Source organism: Notamacropus eugenii, chromosome 1, assembly GCF_028372415.1.
Source record: "Notamacropus eugenii isolate mMacEug1 chromosome 1, mMacEug1.pri_v2, whole genome shotgun sequence".
Lineage (NCBI taxonomy): Eukaryota > Metazoa > Chordata > Mammalia > Diprotodontia > Macropodidae > Notamacropus > Notamacropus eugenii.
The window spans coordinates 489,336,260-489,363,674 of NC_092872.1; the positions used below are offsets into that span (position 1 = coordinate 489,336,260).

At 45.4% G+C, this 27,415-nt stretch overlaps 1 long non-coding RNA gene across 1 annotated transcript in view; it reads right to left on the reverse strand.

Moving 5' to 3' along the window:
* LOC140519659 (uncharacterized) overlaps positions 1 to 22,067 on the reverse strand; it is a 30,808-nt gene extending 8,741 nt beyond the window's left edge. The window contains exon 1 of the long non-coding RNA XR_011972257.1: positions 19,041 to 22,067. This is a non-coding gene — a long non-coding RNA (uncharacterized lncRNA). The remainder of the gene's footprint in view (positions 1 to 19,040) is intronic.
* Positions 22,068 to 27,415: the final 5,348 nt, after the last annotated feature.

Sequence of the window (27,415 nt, forward strand, 5' to 3'; positions counted from 1 at the left end):
TTTTCTATTAACTTTTTGTTGTTCATCACACTTTTTTTTTGAAGATGCTGAGGCCACTACTCTTAGAGCTGGGCTGAAGACAAATCTGGGTTCAATTAACAAAGACTCCAGTCACGTGATGGAATCAGGACCTCTTTACAAACAAAGGGTTTGGGGGAGACTAGGAAAAGAAAATGCCACCTTGTTTCTTACTGCCCATTCTAGCCTTCTCTTGGCACCCCATGGTGCCTAGCCAGGGTTAAGCATGCAGAAGAAATTTCAAATGCATGGATGAATAGATAGGTAAACTAAGCCTTCCTTCCACCAGCAAAGGGGATCAACTATGCCTCAGTTTCTCAGTGCTTGAGGATTAGACTTTGAGAGACTCCTAAACTTGTTAATCACTGTTATGGAAAGCCCACCTCCTTTTCTTCCTACCTTAGTTTCCTCCAAAAGTTCAATGAGAACGTCACCATGAGGGACATGGAAGAAACAGAACAAACCATCTGGGTATTTTCTTTGTCTGTTTTTACAGCACTAGTGTCAGAGGCCCTACACACACGTGCTAAGTAACACAAATTTAGAGCTGAAAAGGATCTTAAAAGAGCAATCAGTGGAGTTAGAGCCTCCATTGGCCACTAGAGGGTAGTGCTACTCCAGGAATGAGAAAGACTTGGCTCTTGGGAACTAGGAGGTATTAGAGGATTGAAGGTTGGGATCCAGGCAGAGATGAATATTGTAACCAACTTGCCCACAGTCCAAAAAATTAGGTTGCGAAAATTGAAGTTTCTTGAAATTTCCATTGTTTGTCTTATACAAGAATCACATAAGCATAATCTATGATCAGTCTCCTGCACACTGTGCCTCCCCCGTAAACCTATTGTCTTTTCACATTTAAATATTTTCATAGTTTCTGGGTGTTTTTTAAAGTGGAAACACTTGTCAGGTGTAAGAACAGCATGGATAGAGTACATAAAGAAAAATTCATTCCATTTTCATAGGAATAATAGACTAAATTTAAATTTATCCTTATACGATTTATCATTTTTCTTTGATAACCATCAGCCAATAAACATTTATAAAGCACCAGGTACTATGCTAAGCCATGGAGATACAAAGAGGCAAAAGACAGATCCTGCCCTCAAAAAGCTGGTAATCTAATGGAGGGAGACAACAAACTAACAAATATGTACAAACAAGCTACGAAGAAGATAAACGGGAAATAATTAACAGAGGGAAGGGACTAGAATTAAGAGGGGTTGGAAAAGGCTTCCTTTAGAAGATGGGATTTTAGTTGGGAACAGAAAGAAGCCAGGAGGCAGAAATGAGGAGGAACAGCATTCCAGGGATGGGGGACAGCCAGAGAAACTGCCTAGAGCCAAGAGAGAAAGTGTCTTGTTCATGGAACAGCAAGAAGGCCAGTGTCACTGAATCAGAGTACCTGGCAGAGAGTAGGTGTAAGAAGGCAGAAAAAGTAGAAGACTAGATTATAAAGGATCTTGAAAGCCAAGCAGAGGATTTTGTATATGATCCTGGAGGCAATAGGGAGCCCCTAAGAGTTCATTGAATACAGGAGTGACATGGTTGGACCTTCACTTTAGGAAAATCACTCTAGTGGCCAAATGAATGTGTTGGAGTGGGGAGAGACTTGAGGCAGACAGATTCACCATCAGTCTACTACAATAGTCTAGGTGTGAGATGATGACGTATCAGAAGAGAGAAAGAGGGATATTTGAGATATGTTACAAAGATGAAATCAACAGGCTTTGGCATCAGATCATTATGGTGGGGTGAGAGGGAAGATAGTAAGCAGCTGAAGATGACTCCTAGGTTATGAACCTGAGGGACTGGGAGGATTGTAGGGTCCTGTATAGTAATAGAAAAGGTAGGAATGTGGGAGGGTTTGGGGGAAAAGATAATGTAATGAGTTCTGTTTTGTACATGTTGAGTTGTACATGGACATCCAGTTGGAGATGTCTGAAAGACAGTTGGAGATATGAAACTGGAGGTCAGTAGACACGTTAGGTCCAGATAGGTAGATTGGAGAATCATCAGCATAGAGATGGTTGATAAATCCATGAGAGCTGATAAGATCACAAGTGAAGTAGTATAGAGGGAGAAGAAGACTCAGGACAGAAGCCTATGGGACACTTTCTGGATGCCAGTGAACACCCAATTTGAAGGTGTGATCTGGATGGGGATCCAGCAAAAGAGACTGAGAAGGAGTCATCTGATAGGTAGGAGGAGAACCAGGAGAAACCTGGTGGGAAGAGATAGTCAGGAAGAAAAGAATGATCAACAATTGGTAAAGACTTCAGAGAGATCAAGCAGAAAGATGATTGAGAAAAGGCTGTTGGATTTGGTGATTAAAAGATTACTGGTAGCTTTGAAGAGAACAGCTTCAATGGAATGAGGAGGTAAGAAGCCAGGTTGTAAAGAGTTAGGAAGCGAGTGAGAGAAAGAATGTGGTGGTAGATGGCCTTTTCCAGTTTAGCTACAAAAGCAGAATAGATATAGGATGCTGGTTAGCCAGAGTGGGAGGATCAAATGAGGTGTTTTTGAGGTTGGGGAAGACATGGGCATGTTTGTAGGCAGTAGGGAAGGAGCCAGTAGAGAGGGAGAAGTTGAAGATAGTACTGTAGAGATGACAGAACAGGTCAATGTCTTGCAGTACCAGAATGAGAGTCAGTGAGAGGGGTGGGGGTTGGCCCAAACTTTCAGCAGACCTAGTACAGACCGTTCTGGGTCTCCATCTCCCCAAGTCTATAAAACAGTTCCTGGTATCTGGGGATCTCACAGGGCCACCAGGATTATGGAGCTCCGGGCTTAAGTCAATTAATTAATTAGATAAAGTTATAGCTACCTGAACTTCAGAGGGGCCAAGAATAGTCTATAGGAGATGGAGACTGATTTGGGGAACTGAATCAGGAGGGTGGGAGGCAAGACTAAGTCTAAGCTGAACTGAAAACATCCCTGTCGTTGTTTCTGTCCAATTGTGTCCAACTTTTTGTGACCACGTAAACCATAGCATGCCAGTGTCATCTCTTAACATTTTAATATTGTGCATGGGGTTTTCTTGATAAAGATACTGGAGTGGTTTGCCATTTCCTTCTCTAATGGATCATCTTTTATCACAACTTTGCACTATGATCTGTCCATCTTGGGACCCTGCTCATAGTTTCATTGAACTGTGAAAGTCTCTCCACCATGACAAGGCAGTGATCCAGGAGGGGGATTCCTTTTACTGAGCCTTTCTCACAGAAAACACCCAATCCCTGAACTCTTCACTGTGAGATCATGCCCTGTCTTAGCCCCTAAACCCTTAGATGAATTCATTTTGACTGAGTACCGATGCCCCTTGCTGAGCCTCTATTAGCTCACTGTCCCCATCCCCACAGAAAATCCCCAATCCCAAACTCCTCACTGTGAATCTGTGAACCCTTCACTGAGCCCCAGCATCTCAGTAAGCCCCCACTTCCCTAAATGAGCTTCACCTTCATTGAATGTCCATCCTCTTGGTGAGCCCCACATCTTCCAGAAGCCCCTATTCATTCTGAGGACTCATGTGGTCAGCATTCATCTCCCTCACTGAGCCTATCTTCCAATCACCAAGCCACCTTCCTCCTCAGTAGGACCCCCATTATCTCACTGAGCCTCTATTCCCTGATAGACCATATCCCAGCACCTTCATTTAGTCACCATCTGTCACAGAGCCTCTCACCCTAGAAAGCAGGAGAGCATTAAAAAATTCCAACTGGGGCTTAGATGAAGTCTCTGTTTGTGGATTAAGTTTCTCTCAAACTTAGTCCGTGCCTTTGGTCACATCAGTAACACACCTAACACAACTTTTTAGAGACTGGGGAAGGGTCAGAGGATGGAATGAACGATAGCCATGGTAGACAAGTCAGGCCCTTTGCAGTCCAGAGATAGCCCACATGATGGCGCTAGACACCTTGGTATTAATGGGGGTAGTGGTAACATGATGTCTGGAAGCAGGGCAGAAGCAGAGCATTGCCCATCAAAGCAGCCACCCAAATTAGACACCTCAGCCCATCCCCCAGTCTGTCCCCAACGATGTTCATAGGGCATAACTAATGATGATGGTGATGTTAAATGACATGCTCATAAGCCTTACAATTTGCAAAGCACTTTAAACACCTTATCTTTTTCATGGGGGATATCAAACCTGGCTCAGAAGGCTCCTGTTGGGCTGAGCATAGGACAGGCAAGCGAAGAGAGGGCATGATTCCATGGGGTCCCAGAGACGGGGAGCCCTTGTTGAGTAGCCCCTCTCCTTCCCTGTTTGTTTCCCTTCTGGGATGGGTGCTGAAAAGGAGACTAGAATGGAAAAGTGATATGGTCCCTGAAATACCCAGTCCTGGCCTCGGAGGGCTCAGCCGGGAAGATGGGAAATCCAAGGTACAGAGAGAACAAAGCAAAGGAGACAACAGTGGGTCCTTGGGGGCAAACAGAGGAAGGGGCCAGTGCCTGGGGAAGGAAAGAGTTGGAGAGGAGTAAGGAGGGACATAGGGGTACAGTGTGTGTCTGTGTGTACTGGGGAACGGAATAGAGGAAAGACTAGACAGTACTTCTGGGGATCAGTAGGACAGGACTCTGGAACTGTGTTTCTAGCAGTGGGGAGACTTGAGCTGACTGATCCATTCATCCTTTCTCACCTGATCTCCCTTGTGATGACTAGTAGGCTCATTGTGTTGGCCTGCCATCAGGCTGCACTTTGTTCTGTGGCCTAGGTTAAGGCTTGAGGGTCAGTCAGCAGCCAGAGTCAGGGCCCTATTGGTGGCTGTGGTTGAGAGTTCTGTCCATAGCTAGGGTTAGTAGTTAGTCTGTGGACTGTGCTTGGGGGTTAGTCCAGGATGAGACTCTAATTGCTCTGAGCCTAGACTATTTTCCTTAGAGATTTCCCCAGAAAACACATTCACTCCCTGAACTGACTCTGGAGCCCTATTTTCATTTCTGGTACCCTTTCCCTAAAGTCCTTCTTATCTATCCTAAATTCTCCTAGCTATAATTGAAACTCTGTTTGTTTGCCCTACTTATGATGCCAAAAGAGGCTCTTTCTTATCCTTATGATGGTCAGGGCACTGGTCAGACATAGAGGATAGAGGATGGGTGGAAAAAAGAGAATTTCTGCTGTTGCCAGGACAAAGTGACCTACAATCCATTACCCCTGGCACCCCACCTCCATTATGATGCCAGTTCAGCTTCTGGCTGCTTGTGGGCGTATCAGGTGCCATGCTGGACCCACACTCTATTAGATCTTATCAGTCATTCACCGAAAAGTTAGTTTCCAAGAGGAAAGCTCCTGAGATCAGGTTATGAAAGGAAAGGAGGAAAGAAAATTCCAGAGCAGGGAGCACTTTGGAGGATGGGTGGTTGGGAGGCAGAGGGGCCCTGAGTGATACCCAGAAAAGAGAGGAGTGCCAAAGGAAAGAGAACAGGAATCTGTGCTGATAAAAGAGGAGCTGACTGGAACTCTACCCTTCTAGGACCCGCCCTGGTGTTGGGTGACAGCCCAGCCTCCTTGTCCCAGGCAAATCAAAGCCCCAGCCTCACAGGCAGCATATGGCCAGCGCTAGGCTTTGTTTGCTGAGAAGAAAGGGCTGGGAAATTGGTCCTTGCTGTGTCCTCTGCAGGAACCTCCTGGGAGGCAGACTAGGGAAGCGACGCCTGGTCAGAGTCACCCACCTTGGGGCTGGTGCTTGTCCATCTGGGCTGGCGCTTGGAGCTGGGGGTGAGTGGGGCACTGAGCCAACTACTCTCTCTCATATCAGGAGAGATTATGGGATCATAGGATCTAAAGTTTGAAGGGGTCCTACAGATCATCTTGTCCAACTGCTTTAATTTTACAGACAAGGAAAAAACGAGAAGTAAAATAACGTGCAAAGTCTCCAAGGGAGTTAATGCCAGAGATGGGATTTGAACCAGGTCTCGATTCCAACTCCTGTGTTCTCTTCATTCCATGATGCCCCCTCCAAGACACAGAGAAACACATACAGACTGATACATATCCAGACATCCAGAAATACAAACACACACGACACATTGCCCAAACATAGACAAACCAGCAGACATACCCCAACTGAACCAGTTAGAATTTGCAGCCTGCTCCTCCTAAGCAGGCCTTGTCAATGTGAATTGTTAGGCACTCTTCTTCTCAGTTTCTAAACCCCATCCCACCCTTGCCTCTGTCCAAATCCCAAAATTGCCATTACAAATTACAAAATCAACAACTCCCCATCTCCCGAAGTGCAGGGTCTGCTTGGGCCTTGCGTAAAGGGTGTGGATGGGATTGGGGGAAAGGAAGTGCCAGCTTTATCCCAGACCCTGACTCTGACTCATTTTCCATTTCTTTTGGTCCTTTCCCCTGGCAGACCAGCGCCCCCTGGGGAATTAACCCTTCACAAAGTGAGTGACAGCTCAGCAGTCCAACAACCTCCCTCCACCCCCAACCTCAGTTTAGTGAGTTTAATTGCAAGAGAACATAGATACAATGTCTCTTGAGGACTCAGAGGCTCTGAGAACCCTCTGTCTGTGACCCTGGGTGGGCATCAACAGAATCTTAGGTTAGTGGTTCTGGGCTGGGGCTGCAGCCCCCAGATGGTGTCCTCTGGGTCTGTCTCTTGTGGCCCCTTTGGCCTGTGGTCTCTCCAGCCCTCCCAGAGGCTGCTTGGGCAATAGCTCTGCCAATAGATTACAAAGAATCTTTCCCTCTAGGTCCCTGAGGGCTCTTCTGTACTAGTGGGCAGGGACAGTGGTCTCTGTAGTAATGAATTGAGTAATGAATTTGGGTATCCAGGAGGAGCTGGGCTTACGTGGGAAAGCCAGAGAGAAACAGATGCTCCCTCTCCCCACTCCCAGGCCCAGCCTCAGCCTCAGCCTCAGATCAATCTGGCCTTCTGAAAATGAATGAGCTCTTCAAAGGGAAGACTTGGTGAACAACCCACAACCCAGACGGCCCTGCCTGCAGCAGTTTGTGAAATGCAAACACTGAGTCCAGAGCAGAAGGAAAGCTCCAGACATCATCCCCTCCTTCAGGCTTAGAGAACAGGAGTGCCCTGGGGAGGAGAGAGAGAGAGGAAGAATCAACTGCATCCTGAAGAACTAGGACATCATAGGCTGATAGGGGGTAGAGGAGGAAGAGGGGATCAAAGGCTACCTATGGGATGTTATTTGAGAAGTACCAGGTGAGGATTCCATATAAACTACCTCCCACCCCTGCCCATCCTTCAAGGAGTTCAGTCTTTTATAGGGGAGATAAGACATACATACACATATGTGTATATACATACATATATGTTTTGTGTGTACATATACATATATTTGTGTGTGTGTGTATGTGTGTGTATAGAGATAGCAGCTTAATGTAAAGGCCTACCGTAGTGGGGAACCTGCAGCCTTGAGGCCCATGTGGCCTTCTAGGTCCTCAGTTTCGGTCTTTTGACTGAGTCCAAGTTTTACAAAACAAATCCTTTATTAAGGGGATTTGTTCTGTGAAGTTTGAATTCAGAGAAAGGGTAACACTTGAGGACCTAGAGGGACACATGTGGCCCTGAGGCTGCAAGCTCTCCCCCCCACCCCAAGCCTAGGTCCCACCCCCAACTTTGCCACTATATGATCTCAGGCAAGTCATAGGATTTAGACCTTAAAGAGCACCTGGTCCCTCCTCATCCCTCATTTTACATTTGAAGAAACTGAGGCCCTTGGAGAATAAGCAGTTTGCCCAAGGTCACATGGATAATAAGTAGTGCAGCTGAAATTTGTCTACAAGTCCTTAGACTCTAAATATTATGTCTCCCTCTCTCCCAGCTGGAATCAATCAATAAGTATTTATGAAATGCCACTATGTGCCAGGTGCTGTGCTAGGTGCTGAAAATATGAATTCATATACCCTTAAGGTGCCTACATTCTAGTAGGGAGATTCACCATGTTCCCAGATCAATATACAAAGATTAATAAAAAATAAATAGACTGATTGGTAGTACTGATAACTAGAGGGAATAGGCAAGGCCTTAAATTGAGTTTTAAAAAGACGTAAGAGTTCTGAAAAGGGAGGATGAGAAGCTAAGGCCTTCCAGGCAGGGTAGACAGTTAGGGCACCACGCTCTGAGCTGCTTGTGTAAGAGAAACAACAGGCCTGACACTTGGGTTGGGGTGGAGCAGTAATATACATGAACTCTGAAAAGAGACTGAAGCCATATTATAAATGCCTTTAAATGTCCAGTGGTAGTTTGTATTTTATCCTAGAGGCAATAGGGAGCCACTATGGCTTTTGGAGAAGGGGAATTATATGGTCAGATTTGTGCTTTAAGAATATAAATTTGGCATTGGAACAGACTGGGGAGAGATTGAATGCAAGAGACTAATTAGGAGGCTATTGTAATAGTACAAGGGCAGCTAAGTGGTGAAGTGGATAGAGTACTGGGTCTGGAGTCAGGAAGACTCATCTTCCTGAGTTCAAATCTGGCCTCAGACACTTTCTAGTTGTGCGACCCTCAGAAAGTCACTTAACCCTGTTGACCTCAGTTTCCTTATCTGTAAAATGAGATGGAGAAGGAAATGGCAAACTACTGTAGTATCTTTGACAAAAAAACCCCAAAAGAGGCCACAAAGAGTCGGACGCAACTGAAACAACTGAACAGCGGTAATAGTAGCAGACTGAATAATAATGGGTGGGTGGTTATGAATGCCTGAATTACTAACATGAATAATTACTGAATTACTGGCATGAGTAAAGAACAGGACAGATTCAGGAGATGTTAAGGAGATAGAACTGACAAGATTTGGCTGCTGATTGAACATAAGGTTTCAGAGAGAGGGTGAAATGTCTTGAACCTCAGTGACTAGAAGGATGGTGTTGCCCTGAACCAAAATAAGAAAGTTAAAGTTTAGGAAAAAAGTTATGAATTCTGTCGAGGAGTTTAAGATACTTTGGAGGTAGGTTAAGATGCTTTGGAACATCCAGATGGAGATATTGGGCAGTAAAGACATAGAGGAGTGGAGTTCCTGAAAGAGAAGGGCTAGATGTGTAGATTTGATAAATTAATTCTTGGAAACTGACAAGATCACCAAGAAATAGAAGGCAAGGCAAGGGGAGGGAAAGCAAGGAAAGGGAGGGGAAGGGAAGGGGAAGAAGGCAGCAGAGGGACCCCCAGAATAGAGCTCAGGATCTACCCTCACTTAGGAATGGTTTATGGATAACAAACTTGTAAAAGAGACTGAAAATGATAGAGAAATGTCTTCTCCGTTCTGGGGAGATATAGTTTTCTTTTGTATCTTATCCCTCTAGAGTACACATTCCATGAAGGCAGGAACCATGTATTGTCTAAATTTTGTATGCCTAGCATAGTGCTGTGTACCAGTAGGTACATAAAAAATTTGTTAAAACAATCTGAATTAAATTGGATTTCTGTTGTCCCATTTCTAAATAGTGAGGGTTAGATTAAATGATCTCTCAGGTGCCTTCCAAATTTGACTTTCTATAGACTTTTTGCCTGTCCTTACTATTGAAAAACTTCCCATGAACGGTCCTATGTCAGCCATCCTCTCTAAAACAATTACCAGTGAACACGTTCCCACTGTGCCTCTGTGATTCTTCATTCCTTCAATCCCAGGAAATGTAACTTTCTTCCTTCTAGCTTCAATACAAATCAGTTTCCACAGTTGGCTACCCTTTCTAGACTCCAGAGTAGTTCCCAAGCATCCCCACTCCAAGGAAGCATCACTCCTGTTTTCCTTAACCTGTCTTTCCAGCTGGGACATGGATGATCAGTCCCTCCACCACCAGCCTATATACTCTGACTATTCCCAGTAAATGATTGTTCCACAGTGTGCCCTGTCTCTGAACTTGTATCTTGAGGTGGGTTTATGAGAGACAGAAAGGAACTTCCAAACATCTCTGTGGTGCTGAGGGTGTGGGATCAGAATTCTAATGCTACCCTAGTCCCAATAAGCTAGTCTGTCTTTCAGAACTGGAGCCCTCTGCCAGCTCCCCAACCTCACTGAGGGTGTGGGGGAGTATTTAACAAGCCGGCCAGTGAAGAAAGGGCTTTGAAGCAGCTGCCCCTGTAAACAGGCTAATGGTTATTATTAAACCCCCAATAAATCCAGAAAGGAGAAGGGCCTCCATCTCCAAGGGCTGTATAAGCAGGCTTGGAGCTGTGCCATCTGGAGAGGGCGTGGGAAAGAGGCATGGACAGACCTCTGACCAAGCAGCCCATGCCAAGGCTCAAGGGTCCAAAACTGGGGTTTCACCCCTTTTCATATACCTTTCCTTTTCATATACCCCCTTCACCCCTTTCCTTTTCATATACCTCCACCTCCCATCCCCCAGGCCTCTGACATAGTATTCTCAAGGTACTCAAAGGATTCTCTGGTAGCTCACCCCTAAATGGCCACAGGGATCCCTAATCTGAGACCATTGCTCCACTTTTATTGCCCTAATAGTCTGCCTGGTGAAAGGTCCAAAGGCGATGGAGGGTAAGTGGGAATCAGAACCAGAGCCAGGAAGATGGCCTTTTTGGTGTTGTCCTGGGGTTCAATGCATGTCATCCTGACCTTCACAGATGTCTAAGGAGGATAGATGAACTGAGAAAGTGGGGAGGGAGAAAACACTCTGGAAGACATCCTGCTAAAAACATGATCCTGAGCAAACAATTTTCTCTCTCTAGGTCTCAGTCTTCCCTTCTGTAAAATGGTGACAATAATAATTGCCATGCCTATCTTACTGACATAAAAGTTAAACAAGATAATCCAGGTGGGACTGCTTTGAGAAGTAGGAAGTTTTGTTTAAATTCAAGGACTTATTACAAAATTAGATGAGAATTGATAGGAAAATGGGCAGTCTCTAGAAGGGAAAAAAACTTCAGTGTTTTGATTACTCTAATTTAAGCACCATGATGTTCCCCCTCCAAAAAAAAAAACAAAAAAACAACCCATTATGAAACCAGATGGGCTAAAAAAAAAATTTAACTTATCTCATTTCTGTCCCAAGCCACAGGAATATTTTTGCCCCTTAAAGGCGTTGAGTCTGGCACCTGGGAGCTTGCCTGAGGATCCTGCCCTGATGAGCCCATTCAACTATCATTCAGTTCACCAGATATTAATGAAATGTTCAGCAGCATGGAGTAAAGGCTAGAGAACCAGTCAAAGCCAGGAAGATCTGGGTTTGAGTCCTGTCTCTGAAACATACTTGACTATGTGACTATGGTCAAGTCATCTTTGAGGGTCCTTATGAAATTCTCTGGGGCTATAAATTGCAGAAAAAGCTTTCAACCTTCATGAGTGGTCAGTGATTCCTTACCCAGGAGTTCCCTATATCAAAGAAATTGCAGATTTAGCCCATAGTCTTAATCCTAATAGATCACATTTAGATAGCCCTTTGAAGTTTCTAGAGCATTTCCCATATATTCTCTGATTTGATTCTCCCAGAAACCCTGTAGGTAAATGCTATGATTATTTCCATCTTAAGGGTGAGGAAACTGAGACTCAGAAAGGTTTAATGACTTGCCCACAGTCATGGAACTAGTCAGAGTCAGAGGTATAATTTGAACCCAGTTGTCTCCTGACTTCACCAGTTATGCTAAGCACTCTAAATACTGGAGGAAGTAGAAAGTTGAGACAAAACTCTATATAAGGTGGAGGAAAAAGAAAGAAAAGAATCAAGTTGTCTCCAGATTAGGTAGGATTGCAAGGTGTCTTAACAGGTTAGTTAAACTGATGATTGTTTAATTAGCAATTTTTTGTTCTGATTCTACAAAAAAGACAAATTAAACCCACATGCACTGTGAGATTTGGCTTATACATGAACTCGATTTAGATTGCTTCTTCCTACCTGTGTGATCTTAAGTAAGTCCTTCCAACTCTTTGGGTCTCAGTTTCCTCATTTGTAAAATGAGGGAGATGGATTAGATGGCCCCTAAGGTCCCTTTCAGCTCTACATCTATGACTCAACATCAACCTAGCACCTCCAGTCTAGCAGGTAAAGACAGTATAAGCAGATAATCATAATACGTGGCAATACCTAAAGTGCTCTACCAAGGGTCAAAGTGATATGTGATTGGATGGGTGGGAGAATGGGGAGAGAGGAGGTGTGTGCAAAGAAAGTTCTTCAATAAATTCTAAACTATTAAATTCTAAAACCTGATCACCTCTGCTATCCAGAGCCCTACTCAGCTCCTGGGTACCTTGGTCAAGTTAACAAAGAAGAGGTGTTCCAAGGCTCTTTCTCTGAAGGTATACCTAAATTGGATCTCTCCATATGAGTGATCCAGAGTTCTGTCCAAATGGGAATTACACAGTATCCAGGTGTGTACTGGGCAATGGAGAGGAAGGAGGGAGGGAGCCAGAAACGGAGGGGCTATCAGACCATCGCCCAACCATTTTATAGGATTTTCCTATGAGAAAAGGCTCTCTCCCGGCCACACCTTCTGTTTAGCCCCTATCAGAATGTCAACAATCTCTGTGGAATACCAGCTGGTATCTTGGTGCCCACGACCTAAGATGGGAGGTGGGGTGGGTGGACAATCAGAGTTTGGGCTCAAGGCCTAAGTTTTTATTGGGTGTGTAGGGAGGTAAAGTGGTGAGAAGAGCCTAGTGGTTTTTTATAACGGGCCGATAAATGAAGCAAATACTGCCTCCTTTCTCCAGCCTATATGTTTCCTACCTCCTCCCTATGTGTCTTCGAGGTCTGATTCTGTTTGAATTCTCCCTGTGCAAACAGCCAGCCTGATAAGGGGAAGAGATTAGGAACAGATTTTTAAACTCCAATGCAGGATAAACACGGCTTTCTTCCCCCTACAAAGTGAAGAATTCCCAGGGTCCTTCTCTGGGAAGGGAAGAGGCTGGTGGGGACCAAGCAAGGCTGGATTCCCATCATTAAAAACTCTGGCTTTGAGACAAATTTGCCCAGCAGTTACCTTGTTCCTTAGAAGTACCCAGTGCCAGTTCCTGGTCTCTACCTTACCAGAAAGGGTCCCAGATGGAGGCTTAACCATGGCAGTTACATGGTACAGTGCTGGATCTGGAGTTAGGAAACATGAGTTCAAATCCAGCCTCAGACACTTAACTAGCTGCATAACCCTGGGCAAGTCTCATAATTTCTGTTTGCCTCATTTTCTCAACTGTAAAATGAGTATGATAATCACACCTACCTGCCAGTGTTGTTGTGAGGATCAAATAAGATATATTTGTAAATAGTACTTAGCACAATAGGTGTTATATAAATGTTTATTCCCTTCCCCTACCTGTAGTAGAATAATTCACAAATTCCAGGACTGGACTCACTTCTCATTTCAGCTGAGTTCTTATCCTCAAAATTATACCTGTCATGCCTGGCTTGGCGATCAATTAAGTATGGCAATGACATGTTTTTGACCCATCACCAACAGGACCTGAGTTCTAGGTCATTAACAGTGATGATGGAGTTCTCTGAGCCATCTATCTTCTCACCTAGTCCCCATGAGACCAAGAGCATCTGTATCTACTTGGAGTCATACTGTGATCAAGACCTGTGCTCGTCTGTGGTCAGATTATACTCTGGGCCACTGCCCTCAAAGTCTTCCCGAGTATTGCAAGCAGTGACCTTTTACTTCTTTTTACTTGTGTGCAACCCCAGTGCCTAGCTGCTGGCACATAATAGGCACTTCATAAATGCTTGTTGATTGATTGATGGAAAGAAGGAAGGGTCTACAGTATTTGCCCAAAGGCCTGAGTTTCTAGCTCAGTAGTGAACAAAGGATAGAGTTTTGGCTCCTCTGACTGGGTGGTGACAGTAGCTGGGGCCTGCTCTCTGCCCCTCCCTCTTGCTGGGGGGCAGGCTCTGTGGCCCAGCATTTCTGTCACTCCATGCTCCAGTGCAGGATGGGCCTCTGCTATTCTGCCTGCTGAACTTTACTTCCTCTACGGATCACAAAGTGTTCTTGGCCAGAGCCCAACAGCCAATTCCCCGGGGGAAAGGGTCCATTTCCCGCCAGCCACGTTCCCACGACAGCCTGGGTGATTTGCTGGGGTCAGCCTGGTCCATGGCAGTCTCAGGTAGTGCCCTACAAGGGACTGGGTTATTCTGTCTGTCTCTATCCCTGAATATTTTCTCTCCCCCAGCTTTTTTTTTTAACTTTATGTTAAAAATAAATTATTTATATCTTTTGGTTTTAATCACTTAAATTTCTTCCTATATCCCTCCCTTTTTCCTCTTCTAGGAAGATTTTTTCAATTAAAAATGTTTTTTTAGAAAAAAACATTTTTAAAAGGGAACAAAAATAAAAAAATCAACAAAACCAATCAATAAGTTGGAAAACTCTGACATTCTACGCAAGCAATGCACCCCCACTTCTACAAAAGAATAGGTTCTCTTCCCCCACCTCTTTTGATGATAATCACAGGTTTTTCTACAATACTTTTAACTTGTTTTAGTGCGTATTTATTTTTTAGCCTGAGATCATTCACAGACATCACTTTATTTTTATCCTCAAAACAGCTCTGGAAGTGCTATTTTCATTTTATAGAGGCAAAGCAGGAATTATCCTTGTTTTATAGCTGGGGAAGCCGAAGTCACTTTGGAAGTGACTTGTCCAATGTCATGCAATTTGGCTTGGTCTCTCAGCATATAATCTTAGGTTAGTCTGCCCTTTTAAGTACTTCTTTAATAGCAATTTACACCATTTTCAATCCCCTCCCTTTTTTATAAAGCCAGATCTGTAATTTGATCTAAGTAGGGAGTTCTCTGAGAAACTCCATCTACCTTAGCCAGTCAGTACCTCTTCTGTAACTGAGAGCCTTAGACAGTTACCTAGAGAGCCTGACTGACTTCTCTAGGGTCACACAGGCTGTGTTTGTGGATCAGAGTCTAGAAAGGGATCCAAGGCAGTTCTCTATCCATGAGGCCAGGCTGTCTCTCCTAATCTGCATCATTTTAGGAAAGCAATCTCTAAGACCTTGGGAAAGTCACCTCTCCTTTCTAAGCCTATGTTTCTCTGTCTCAAAAATGAGGAGATTGAACTAAAGAAAACTAAATGCCCTTTTAGATACGATTTGACATTCTTGGGTTCCTTGGCTTTTTAATTTTCAAAGCTCAATGACACTAAGATTCTGTGACTGCAAAATTCTGGGATTCTAAGATTTTGTACTTCCAAGAATCTGTGATTTTGTTGTAGTCAGTGTTACACCGCAGTCCCCTCTCCTGCTCTCCTCCTGGGCTTAGGGGTTGGGAGAGATGGGGAGGAAGGACATTCCAGGGACTCTGATGGAATGGGAGTAGCCAAGTTCTGCTGGGAGAAAAGGGCTGGAATCTGCAGCCAGAGTTTTCTTCTGACTTTGGGGGAAGGCTGATGAGGAGAGGGAATTTCTGTGAGGGTTCATAGCCTGTCTTTAGGGAAAACAAAAAACCAAAAAACCAGGCTGCTGACAGTTGCCCCCAATTGATTTCCTTTTCTCCCCTCCTTTCTGCTCTGATCCCCTTGATCTTGCTTTCAAGACTAGAATGGGAAAATCATTAAGATAGAAGTTACTAGGAGAGGGGGATTCTTGCCTCTTTCTCTCTCTAGGCCTTAGTTTCTCCATCTGTAGAATGAGAGGGTTGGGCTGGATAATAACAGCTTGTATTTGGAAACCACTTTCACATACATTATCCCATTTGATTCTTGAAGCAACCCTGGAAGGTAGGCAGGGCAGGTATTATTATCCTCATTTTACAGATGAGGAAAGAAAGACTCCAGGAGTCAGAAGGGATCTACTTACCATCCCAGTAAATGCTGGAGCCAAGAGTAGAACCAGGCTTTGGTAACTTCCACTCCAGGGCTCTTTGCACATAAACACACCACACACACCACCTTCTTGGGAGAGCTCCACCTCTAAGGTCTAAGGCACGTATGGAAAGCCTTTGGCCTACAGGCCACATGTGGCCCTCTAGGTCTTCAAGTGCAACTCTTTGACTGAATCCAGTTTGGCCTCAAGGCCACAGATTTCCCATCCTTGGTCTAAGGTCTCCTCCAGATTTAAAAGTCAGTATAGCATAGGAAAGCACATTGCTTCTAGAATCAGTTCTGAGCTCAAATCTCACCTCAGATATTTACTACCTGTGTGACTTTAGTCAAGTCCCTTAACCTTGATGGGCCTCCCTTTCCTCACCTATAGAAGGGCAGGGAGGGGGAAAAGGAGGGGAGGTACTTCTCTAATACAGGAGGACCTTCCTAGCTAGAAAATCCTACAACTCCAAGAGTTTATTGATAACAGACTCAGATGAAATGAAGTAAAGTTCACCTCCTCTTAGCCATTAGCATTCTTTTGGCCTGGCCAAGAGTGGTAACCAAGGTGGGATGGAATGGGTAGGGCAACCATAGGCCAATCCCTGAATCCAGTAGAGCTGGGATGGCAAAGATGGAAAGAAGCAGTCTCCAAACTGATTTGCTCAGCAAGGCAAAGCTATTTGTTTAATTTTAAAGTTATTGGTCAATCGGTTTAAAGTGGAGAAGGGGAGGGGAGGAGAGACATGTCAGCACGAAAGAGGCTTGGGGTGTGGAAGAGGAAGAAGGAAGGAAGAGAGGGAAAGATTAGGTCAGGTTAGAATTTAGGGCTTTGTCAAGAGTGGATCAAAGCCTCAATCTCAGATGGAGGGAATCATCTGAGAGTCCCTATAGGATGCCTCCATCTGTACTACTAACCCCTCCAGTCACGACTAGGATGTTCAAGGGGAGAATCCCCAGGACCTGATGACCCTTACAAGTCAAACTGAGTAAAATCCCATAATGTTGTGGTTTATTCAGTGGTAGGGAATGGTTCATGAAAAGTACAATAACGTGTGTCACCCTGGGTCACTGGGCAAATGTCCTCTGAGGGGGAGACTCCCCTCCCCCCAGCTATCCCCAAATCCTTCTCATGGTAGAACAAGGTAAGAGAACATTGACAGCATTCCATTGGACAAACCCAGATTTCAAGGATCCTTGCTCTTGACCTCTAAAGAAGGCAACATGAAGCCTACAAGGTCCAACCAATATGAATGTTGTCCATTTCCAAGTCCTGTAAAGGCACTATAAGGGGAGGGTCTCCTACATGGAGGTAGGGAATGGTGATTTGGGCTCTGGCTTGGAGAAGATGACTTTGACTTGGCATGACTGGACAGGATGCCCTACGTGGGCAGCTGTTCAACCAGTGTTGCAACCCTCCCCCCCTCCACCTCCCCTACCACCTCTACCTTACAGATCCTGCCAGTCAGCTAAGGGGACTCTGTCTGTACTTGTAGTGTTCCCTGCCCTCGGGGCTCGAAAGGAAAACCAGGTTCACTTTGCCGGGACCAGGGCGACAAGTCCCAACAGCAATGCCTGGCCCGTGGTGCCAGCTCTGAGCGTGAGAAAATCCTGAGCTGAGGAGGAAGGAGAGGCCGGTGAGGATGTCTGCATCTGATCTGAAGTTTTTGATAGTGGCTTTGTTCCCTTCTCTCCCCACCCCACTCCCCTTTCTCTGGATCTCAGCCCTAGAGCTCTGTGGCTAAGGTCCAAGGCAGAAAGGGCCTGGGTCCCAGCTTTATAAATTCATGTTACCTTTTTTCAACTGCTCTCATCCCCATTCATTTTGGGGACTTGGTTGGAGAAAGGCCTGGGGAGGGAGTGAATTCTGCCTGAACTGGCCTATCTCCCCCACTCCCACCCCCACCCCCAGCCCCATCCCCCATTCCCATCACTAAGTCTCTTCCTTGTAGTCTGGTCTCTCCTCTGACTACTTGACCAATAAGGCTCTGCAGAAAGTATAACCAACATGGACTAAGAAAGACATTTCTTCATAGATTAATGATAATTCATTGCCTGAAGAACCTTTGGGTAACTGGGGTCCAGAGAGGGGAAATTACTTCCTTGGTACTTCCATTGGCTGAAGGAACCACAGGAAAGGAGTAGTGATTGCCTAGATGTTGGTCAATATGGTGAAGATGATGGATTAATGAAAGCTCTGAGTGAAATGTGCATCTCTCATCTTCCTCCACCAGGAAGCCCTCCAAGGTTGTGTAGAATAGTAGGCTTATTAAGATTTGACATCAGCAAAATACCTAGGACAGCTCTCTTGCCCTCCTTGCCTGGTGGTCTGACAACTACCAGCTGACTACTTAGATGGGGATGGGGAGAAAATGGCCCACTGGGGGGGAGATAATTCTTCTCTGCTTTATTGTTGAGTCATTTTCAGTTGTGGCCAACTCCTTGTGACCCCATTTGGGGTTTTCTTGGCAAAGATACTGGAGTGGTTTGCCGTTTCCTTCTCCAGCTTATCTTACAGATAAGGAAACTGAGGCAAACAGGGTTAAGTAACTTGCCCAGGGTCACACAGCTAGTAAGTGTCTGAGGTCAGATTTGAATTCAGGTCTTCCTGACTCCAGGTTTGGTACCCTATCCACTGTGCCACCTAGATGCCTCTCTTGCTCAATACAGTGCTCTAAATATCCTCCCCTCTTCCCCACAGGTCACCAGGGCTCTGGAGAATAGGATGTGGCCTTGTATCCCTCCCTTATGTGGCAGAGAGAGTGCCAGGCCTGAAGTCAGGAAGAGCCAGACATGACAGAACAGCAGCAACCATAACAAACCCCTCCTTAGCCAAATCTGCTTCTTCTGAAAGTTCCAAAGGCTCATAGAATCATAGACTTAGAACCTAAAGAGCCCTTAATGGCCAGTGAGTCCAGTTCTCCCTCACTCATTTTGCAGTTGAGGAAACTAAGGCCCAGAGAGTTTTGATGGCTTGTCCCAGGTCACATAGGCAGTAGGAGGCAGAGCTGGAATGTGAGCCCAGGTCCTCTGATTCCAAACCTAGGGCTCTTTCTACTCACTGCCTGCATTTTGGGGGCAACCCATAGTCATTCCTCCAACCTACCCAGGTTTGCCCCCAAATCTTTGATGTGCACACACCAGAGAACAGTTGGAAGAGATGAGGATATCTCCGGATCAAGGACATCCCTAGACACCTCTATATTCCCCCTTGATCCCCTATAGGTCTGTCACCCATGGATTTATCCAAATGTCAGGAATATTTTTTTTTCTAGCCTGCCGCTCCTTTGACTATGAACTCACCAAGCTTATTTTGCACCGGGTGAAGTCAGCTGTGGCTCATGGTGGTTCCTTCAGGTTCTCTAGTGCCTGGGGTTTGAGAAATCGACGTTTCCCTTTCTGCCTCCCCCTCACTCACATCTTCTTCATTATTTCACAGAATTGGACATGTGTTTGTTGAATCAAATCAAATTTGTGTTTTCTCAGCATTCCTCTTTTCTGCTTCCTAAGGAGAAGAGGGTAAAACATGGGAGGTTTTTATAGGGGAGTGAGAGTGGGGGGTGCACAAGATATGGCCCCTCTACTGATAGCTTGACCCTCACTAATCCCTTCCCTCCAGGAAAAGTGGGGGAAAGCCTATGGGAAGGAGGGCATGGAGATCTCCAAGAGCTCTGAGAACAAGGAACAGGATATGCCAGGGCATGTACCCTAGCTCAATATCCATGCTGGCACCTCTTTGTGAATAGGACTAAGACCAGCCTAAGGACCCCAGATAAATCCCAGAGAGTAAACCCAGCCTAGTTAGATTCTGAGAGAAACCTCAAGGTCTTTGATAGTCTTTGAGAACTGGTCAGTGTCCCAGCTCTCCAGCCAGGACGTGGCCTTGATTCAAGTGTGATGCATGCTTTGCCTAATGCTCTCCAGGCTTTCCAAGGCTCCTCCCTAACCCTATATACACATACACATAGCCCTCACACAGCACTGTCATCCCTGGGCTGCCCTCAGGACACTCAGGCAAATCCCCTCCTTCCCTTCCCTGCTCTCTCCCATTAAAACTTAACTTGGATAAGAGGACATTACAGATCATATAATCCTAGGACTTCATTTTAGAGATAAGGAAACTAAGGTCCAAAAAAGAGAAAGTAATTTGCCCAAGGTCACATAGCTGGTCAGCAGTAGAACTAGAATTTGACCACCTCTGATCGTAATACCGGTATGTTAACAAGCAAGCCATTTAGTCTCCCTGGAATTCATTTTCTTCACCTGTGAAATGAGGAATTTGGACTAGATGGTCTCTGAAGTTCCTTCCAGTTTTAGACCTACAAGTATGATCTTGTAATTCTGTGGACAGGGGTCTGTAGCTCTTTCACCACACTCTTCTCTGGTGACCAGGGAGGAAATTGTCAGGGACCTAAAATGTGTCTCCCTCGTTGGTAATGATGTTAATAATTAATATTAAAAATGATTCCAAACTCCATTTCTTTGAATTAAATGTTGCCTGCTCCAGACTCCCTTTTTGAAATGTAAGTCCTCTTGGGAAGGGTCACGTATTCAATCAGGAACACTTAAACATAATTATCCCACTCTCTACCCTCACACCTTCCAAGATGGCCCCTCCTCCCCAGACCTCACTTAGGATTTTTTCTTTTTGCACCTTTCAAATGCATTTATCATGAAAAGTTGGTGTTGTAATTCTCTCCATTGGTATTCATATATATCCTATGATATATTATTCCCCCCACCCCCACTAGATTTTAAACTCTTTGGATGCAGGGATGCAGTCTTATCTAAGTTTTGCATCTCTCCTCCCTCCTCCCACCCACAGGAAGTACTTAATAAATACGCTGAATGAATGAATGAGTTAATCAGACTTCCTTTCAAAACTGGGACCTTGATGAGGGTTGAGACTTGGGACCCAGCAGGAATTGGGGCTGATAGTGGAAGACAAATTTCCCCAACTTCAAAGTTTTGCTTCTCTCATGGTAGTGTATTGGTTTCCTCTTTATAAACTCTGAAAGCTGGGAACCCTTGAGTTCCATCGCCCCAAGGCAAGAGCAAGGATTCATCCATCTCTCATGCCCCTTTCTACTGGATGATAGGTGATAGGACACCTGGCTCTTCCCTTTTTTTTCTGGAGTGTCCAACTCTGCAGAAGAGGCTTCTTGTTTTTATGGGGAAACAACCTCCTTGGCTTCCAGCCAGAAGCTGTTCATCAACATGGGACTAGACCAGACTAATTCCTTCTGTGTGACACCACAATAGCTTACCTGCACCTCCAACAAACAACTCCCAGGCAGGGGCAGTTTTTTTTACTGGCCTTTCATAAGATGGACCAAAGAATTATGATTCTGGACTAGCTCCCTTTTACCAAGAGTGCAAAGAAGGTCCCAGAGAGGGAAAGGGACTTGCTGAAGGTCACCTAACAGGTTTGAGTACCAGATCCAAGGTTTCTAAAGCTTCTTATTGAAGAGAGTGCTTCTGGTATCCGTGGCTTCTTGGGCAGGGATCTTTAGGCTAAACCTAAGCTCAGATCAATAGGTCTGTGTTGGCCAAATAATCATTGGACTGGGGCTACCTCTTTCCTCCTGGTAACCAACCCCGTATCCCTCCCAAAAGGTTACAAGCCATCTTCTCTCTAACAGGATTCATAGAAAAAGAGGAAAATGCATAACTCTCTCAGAGACCTTTATCAAGGAACTTAGAGTCAGAAGGAAACTTAAAAATCACCTCCCCACTTATTTTACTGATGAGGAAACATTAGCCACCAAAGAAAAGTTAAACTGCCTCAAATCCCATAGATAGCAAGTGCAAAGCTTGGGTTTGAACCTGTACCCTCTGATTTCAAATCATAACTACATTGGATTCCCTTCAGACCAGGCATCCTCTGCCCAGGCTTTAGAGTTAACCCAAGCTGAGTCATTTACCCTATGGTTAGCCCAGCTCAATTAACAATATCATGTTTCTAAAACACTTACTGTGTGCCTATTTTTTGATGAGAAAAATCTATATAAAATAAGATACAACCCCTGTCCTCAAGGAGCTTAAATCTATGTTAACTACTTAGCAAACACTGAATTTTCTACCCTGAAGTTACTGGTCCAGTGGTTTGGGGAGTCATTTAATTATAACCCTGCTATCTGTATGACCTTTATCCACTTAATGTTAAGTCAAATATTACGTTTATTTAAGCTATCTGGGCCTAGGGTTTGCCATCTGTAAAATGAAGAGGTTGGAAGCTAGATCTTTTCCCCATACCTCACTCTTCAATCTTGACTAGGCACATGCTCTTTCCCTCTGTCCCCCTTGTGGCTGAAATCTATTAACTCTTTGGCTCCCTGATCCCCCCCATCCCCATCCCCCCACTAGGGCTTGGACTGAAAAAGAAGAGGTTAGGGGCCACTACATGCCAATGACTCTAGCAAAGTGGTCTGTGGGTTGAGTGCCATTGAGTCTGACAAGAGAGCTCACCTCCTCCACTCCAGTTGGGCTAAGGTTACCTCAGACTCAAAGTGGTGGACTAGCTCTAATTCCAACTGCCCAGTACAGATGCTCCCTTTCCTTCTTGCTGAACTATGAGAAAGAGACAGTAAGAGGTATAGTGCAAAGAGTATAGGATGACATCTTGGGGAAGGGGGAGGGAAAGGGAAGGAAGGAGAAAAAAATTTGAAACTCAAAATCTTTTAAAAGTGAATGTTGAAAACTATTTTTACATGTAATTGGAAAAAATAAAATGCTTTTAAGTGGGTGAGGATGGGGAAGAAAGAGTATTAGACTAGAAGTTAAGAGATTGGGGGAAGGGGATAGAGTTTCTGGTCTTGACTGTGCCACTGATTGAATGTATGACTTTGGACTACCCACTTCAATCAATCAAGCAATCGATCAATTAGTGGTCATTTCTTAAGCTCCTAACTACATGGAGGCACAGTACTTAGGTGCTAGGAATACAAATGTAAGACAGTCCCTGCCATCATCTTCATCTCATCTCTCTGGGCCTCAGTGTCCTTCTCAGTTCACAGGAGAGCTATGGGAATACAAGGTAATGTTTGTAAGAACAGATTGAAGAGCAGGAAGCACTTCAGCATTAAAAATGTGAAAATCAAAGGGAGAGAAGGAAGGAATAAGGATCGAAGGAAGGGCTAGAAAGGTATTCTGGGAAAGCCTGATGCTTCTGAGCATGGCTCCTCCCAGATGCTTTAGAAACCTGGTTGGACGATTGGTATCTGACTGGTCCGAGTGAGTCGTGCAGGTCTGGGTGAAGGACATACACTCTAGGGCAAAGAGGGTCCCTGGTAGCAGCAGGTCCTCCATCTGGAGTTGAATGTCCCCTATACAGCAGGCTCTGGTGGGCTGCTCAGTTCACTGATACCTCCTTTAGGGGCTTCTTGTTATCGTTATTTATGTTGTCATGTTTCTCTCCCTCAGTGCTATCTCCTCTCCCATGAGTTGTATCCTTCCCCCTTGTCAAAACATGGATCCAAACTCCCTACACCCTTCTAGGGTCACCCCACTGAACACGGCTTCCTTCCTTGCTCTGTCTGCTGGATAGCAGAGAGTATCCTGAGTCAACTCTTTACCCTGTGGCCAATCTTAAGAACCCATCTGGTTGCTCTGGGAAGGGTCTTAAACTGATGCTTCCCTCTCTGCTGACCTCTAAACTCCACCTTTTAGAACCACTCTGGTTTTGCTGGGCAGGGTGTGGGCTCAGTGAATTGGGGAGGAGGCTGACAGGAGCTTGTTTATTCCTGAATAGGGACTGAGTGTCACTGACCGCTCCTTCACCATCTGCTAGTGAGGAAGGAAGGTCTGAGTTGGGGGCCCCACCTGCCTGCCATTGCTGGGAAAAGAAAGTGTTTGGACACCTAACTAATGACCTGGGCAAGGTCCACACCCTGGAAAGCCTTCTCCCAGAGGTCTCTGAGGCTCAAGGGTGCTCCTGTGAAGAAACCAGAGAACTGAGAAGGAAGACAGTGGCCTGGCAATAAGTAATATTAGTGATAATATTTATAATTATGAGGATAATAAACTTCTCTGGACAGAACTTTGTTGTGTTACTATGGATTTAATCACTCAGCCTGAGACTGACCATCAGCTATCCCTTGAAATCAAACCACACCAGGTTGTTAGAGAATTGAGCTGGGGGCATTTTCTGGGGTCTCTAGGCTAGTGGAAATCCTATATGCAAAGAGGTATTAACAGGGATGCTGGGCTGAGGAACATGCCCTGGCATATCCTTGTGCTTGTTCCCAGAGTTTCATATATCCACTATCCACCCCACCCTCCCACTTCACCCGCAGCAGCCTCTCTCTCTCTCTCTCTCTCTCTCTCTCTCTCTCTCTCTCTCTCTCTCTCTCTCTCTCTCTCTCTCTCTCTCTCTCTCTCTCTCTCTCTCTTACCTGGAGTTAGGGCTAGGGGAGGACTGGGGAAGGTCAGCCTGCCAGCAGATGTGCTCCCCATGGCCACCAGGCCACATTCTCCTCAACCACCAAAACGTCCTTTCCCCCACCATGCTCCCCCATTTGTCCCCCTCTGCTCCTCAGAACACAGGAAAGGATCACCAATCGCAGGGTTGCAGTGTTTGAGCTGGAAGAGACTCCAGAGGTTATCTACGCCCGAGATGTAAAACACCTTGTAGCCAGCAACACTCCACAGTACTGGCCAAACTGGATAAAACTGTCCTTGGGAAATATTTAACAAAATAAATAAATATACAATAAAACACAGATAATGTTAATATGTGGTTTTCTAAGTCAATATGTGGCTGGCAGGGGCCTCCCTTTTGTTTGTACTTGAGTTTAACATCACTGGTCTGATACAACCTCTTCATTTTATAGGCAAGAAAACTGATGACTGAATATTAGAGACCGTTCTGCCTTTGCATCCATCCCCATTGCTTTTCAAATTACTCGGTGCATAGTAGGAGCTTAATAAATGCTAGTCGGAAAAACAATGCTAGATGATTGATTGGTTGATTAAGTGACACACCCTGAGGGTGGGGGGCGGGAAAGTAGGGAATTAAATGATAGAGATGGGAATTGAACCCTGGGCCTCAGAGTCCAAAACCAATTGCCCTTTGGTTCAAAATCCAGGTTTAAGAAAGAAATCCTATACAGGGGCTATTATATACTCTGAAGGCACTTGGTTGGACTCAGTCCTGAAATTCTGGGCACCCCTTGGAGCCTGAAGGTGTCAATTGGAAGACCAGTCGCCGGACAGTTGATTTCCTCTACCAGGCAGTCAATTTAAGGAACTTGTCCTGGAGATACTGGACAGCTTAGGACATTATAAACAGGATCCAGGCAGTTTAGGTAAGTCCCTGACTGGACAGGGGTATCCATGTCTGGTCCCTCAGAGAAGCTGGAGTCTTTTGGAGACATCCTTAACTTGTAAGGAGTACCCCAAATCTCCTCTAAACTGCCCCCCAACTCTGTGCCTATCAGAGCTAAAAAGCCAAGCTCTGAGGATGGGATCGGGTGGCATAGGATTGATGAGGAATTGGGTGGGGGACAGCTGGTGTTCACTAGGGAGTGGAGGAATGAAAAGGTTGGAAGGAGAGACCCAGCCCCCAGCCTACACAACTTCTCATTCCCTTAGGCCTCCCTCCACCCAAGCCCTGGGCAGCAGAAGCCACTTTTCCCAGGGAGCTAGACAGGTGCAAGGCAGCTCCTTATGAATCAGCCAGGCATGTCCTTGCAGGGTCTATTGACTCTGATTTTTTTTTCCTGATGGGTAAAAAAATACTCGTGAGACCGAGAACTCAGCACGTTGAGGCCTGAAGCAAAACTTTTGGGCTTAACCCTCCAAAGGGGAGGGGGTGTTGCAAGAGGTAATCGTTAAGCCTGGATAATTCACTCCCTCTGCTATCACTGGAGGTGGGGGGAGTTTGTGTAAATATATGTTTCCCCCATAAAAGGAATAGATGTGTGGGAAGAAGTGGGTTTTGGAGATCCTATGAAGTCTCTGTGCAGGATCCTGCCCATCCCAACTCCCCAGTCACATAATGGAATCCTCCAGGCCAAGAAAAATCCCAAACCTGTCTGTATCTCATCATCCAGCTTGTGCCAGGGCCCTGAGCACAGGGTGGGACAGTCCCAGAGTCAGCTCTCCATCAAATCTCCATCTCCCAAGGGCAGAGTCCCAAGTACTGCCCCCAGCCTGAGACATCCTCCTAGGTACCAGCCATCTGCTGGAAGAAGGTGTTCTGGGACATGAGTGAAGTAGCCACGGGACTCATGGAACCACAGATTGGCACAACTGGAAGTGACCCTAGAGATCATCTAGTCACATCCTTTTATTTTAGAATGGAGGAAAATGAGACCTGAGGGGAGGAGTGATTTTCCCAAAGTCACACTGTGGTCAAAAAAGAACAGTCTTTAGGCTTCCAACCCAGTGTCTTCCCACTATACCATAACGTACCTTGACTTTCCTGCATTTGTCAAAATGTTTATGTTTTCAGTCAAAATTCAGTGATGCTTCAGTTACTTCCTCCTTCTAGAGAGTGAGATATCCCAAAGCCAGGTTTGGACCTGAGCAGGGTCTGTTTGGTGAAAAATTAATGAACTAAATCAATATATATCCAAACAAACCACCCCAAAGCCAGAGGCGCCAAGCAGCTTCTCACTCAGTGCAGATAAAGCCCTGGCCTTCAGACCTGAGCATTTCAATCTCGCCAGGAGGACCTTCCCCCTGCCCTCCCTCCCCATTCCCTGCATTTCCAGCTGCCTGTCTCCAAATCTGGGGAAGTTATCTCCTCTAAAGCTAAGCAGGAACCTGAAGATAGTGGCCAATATGGGGGCAGTCTGGGAATATACCTCACTTTTCCTCCCAGCCCCAGCACCCCAATCTCTGATGGATCCAGGGCAGAGCATCACTTAATCCCCTTCAGAAACTCCAGAATGGGGCCCTGGGCATGAGGTCATGTTCCATCCCCACGGAATCTCGGTAGTCCTTCAGCCCTACCACAATGGGGTGGTGATAACCCTGGGGCCAGTTGGGGAGGGAGAGCCCTCTGGTCTCTGTATCCCACAGCTCTGTCAGGGAAGAGATAACCTTGGAAAGTATCCAGTGTATGAAATCCTCAGCCAGCTCTAGTGATAGCAGCCAAACAGTACTGTTGGCCTAAAGGAAGGAGGCAGCGTTTGGGCAGGAGTTAACTTGGGAAATCTCTCTCTCTCTCTCTCTGTCTCTCTGTCTCTCTGTTTCTCTCTGTCTCTCTCTCTCTCTCCATCTCTGTCTCTGTGTCTCTCTGTGTTTCTCATTCTGTGTGTGTGTGTGTGTGTGTGTGTGTGTGTGTGTGTGTCTTCCTTACAATATTCTTGAAGTCCATCTCTGTATAAAGTTCATCAAAGAAACTGATGGATTGAAATTTGCCTCCCTCTGGCAAGGTTTTTGCAAACATTTTCAAATTATCACGTGTGTATGTGTTCTTTCTTCCCAACCAGTCCCCGAGGGCAGGAATCTCATCTTCTTCCTCAGTTCTCCCCACAAAGAGCCTAGTCTAGGGCTCTGAATACAACTAAATTCAACAAACATTTGTTAGGTGCCTACTACGTGCAAGACTTTGGACTAGGCACTGGAAATAAAAGCAAAAAAAAAAAAAAAGAAAAAACCCAGCTCTTCTAACCTCAAGCATTTTACATTTTACTGGGGGAATACTATTAGTCTACTAATAAGTAAATACA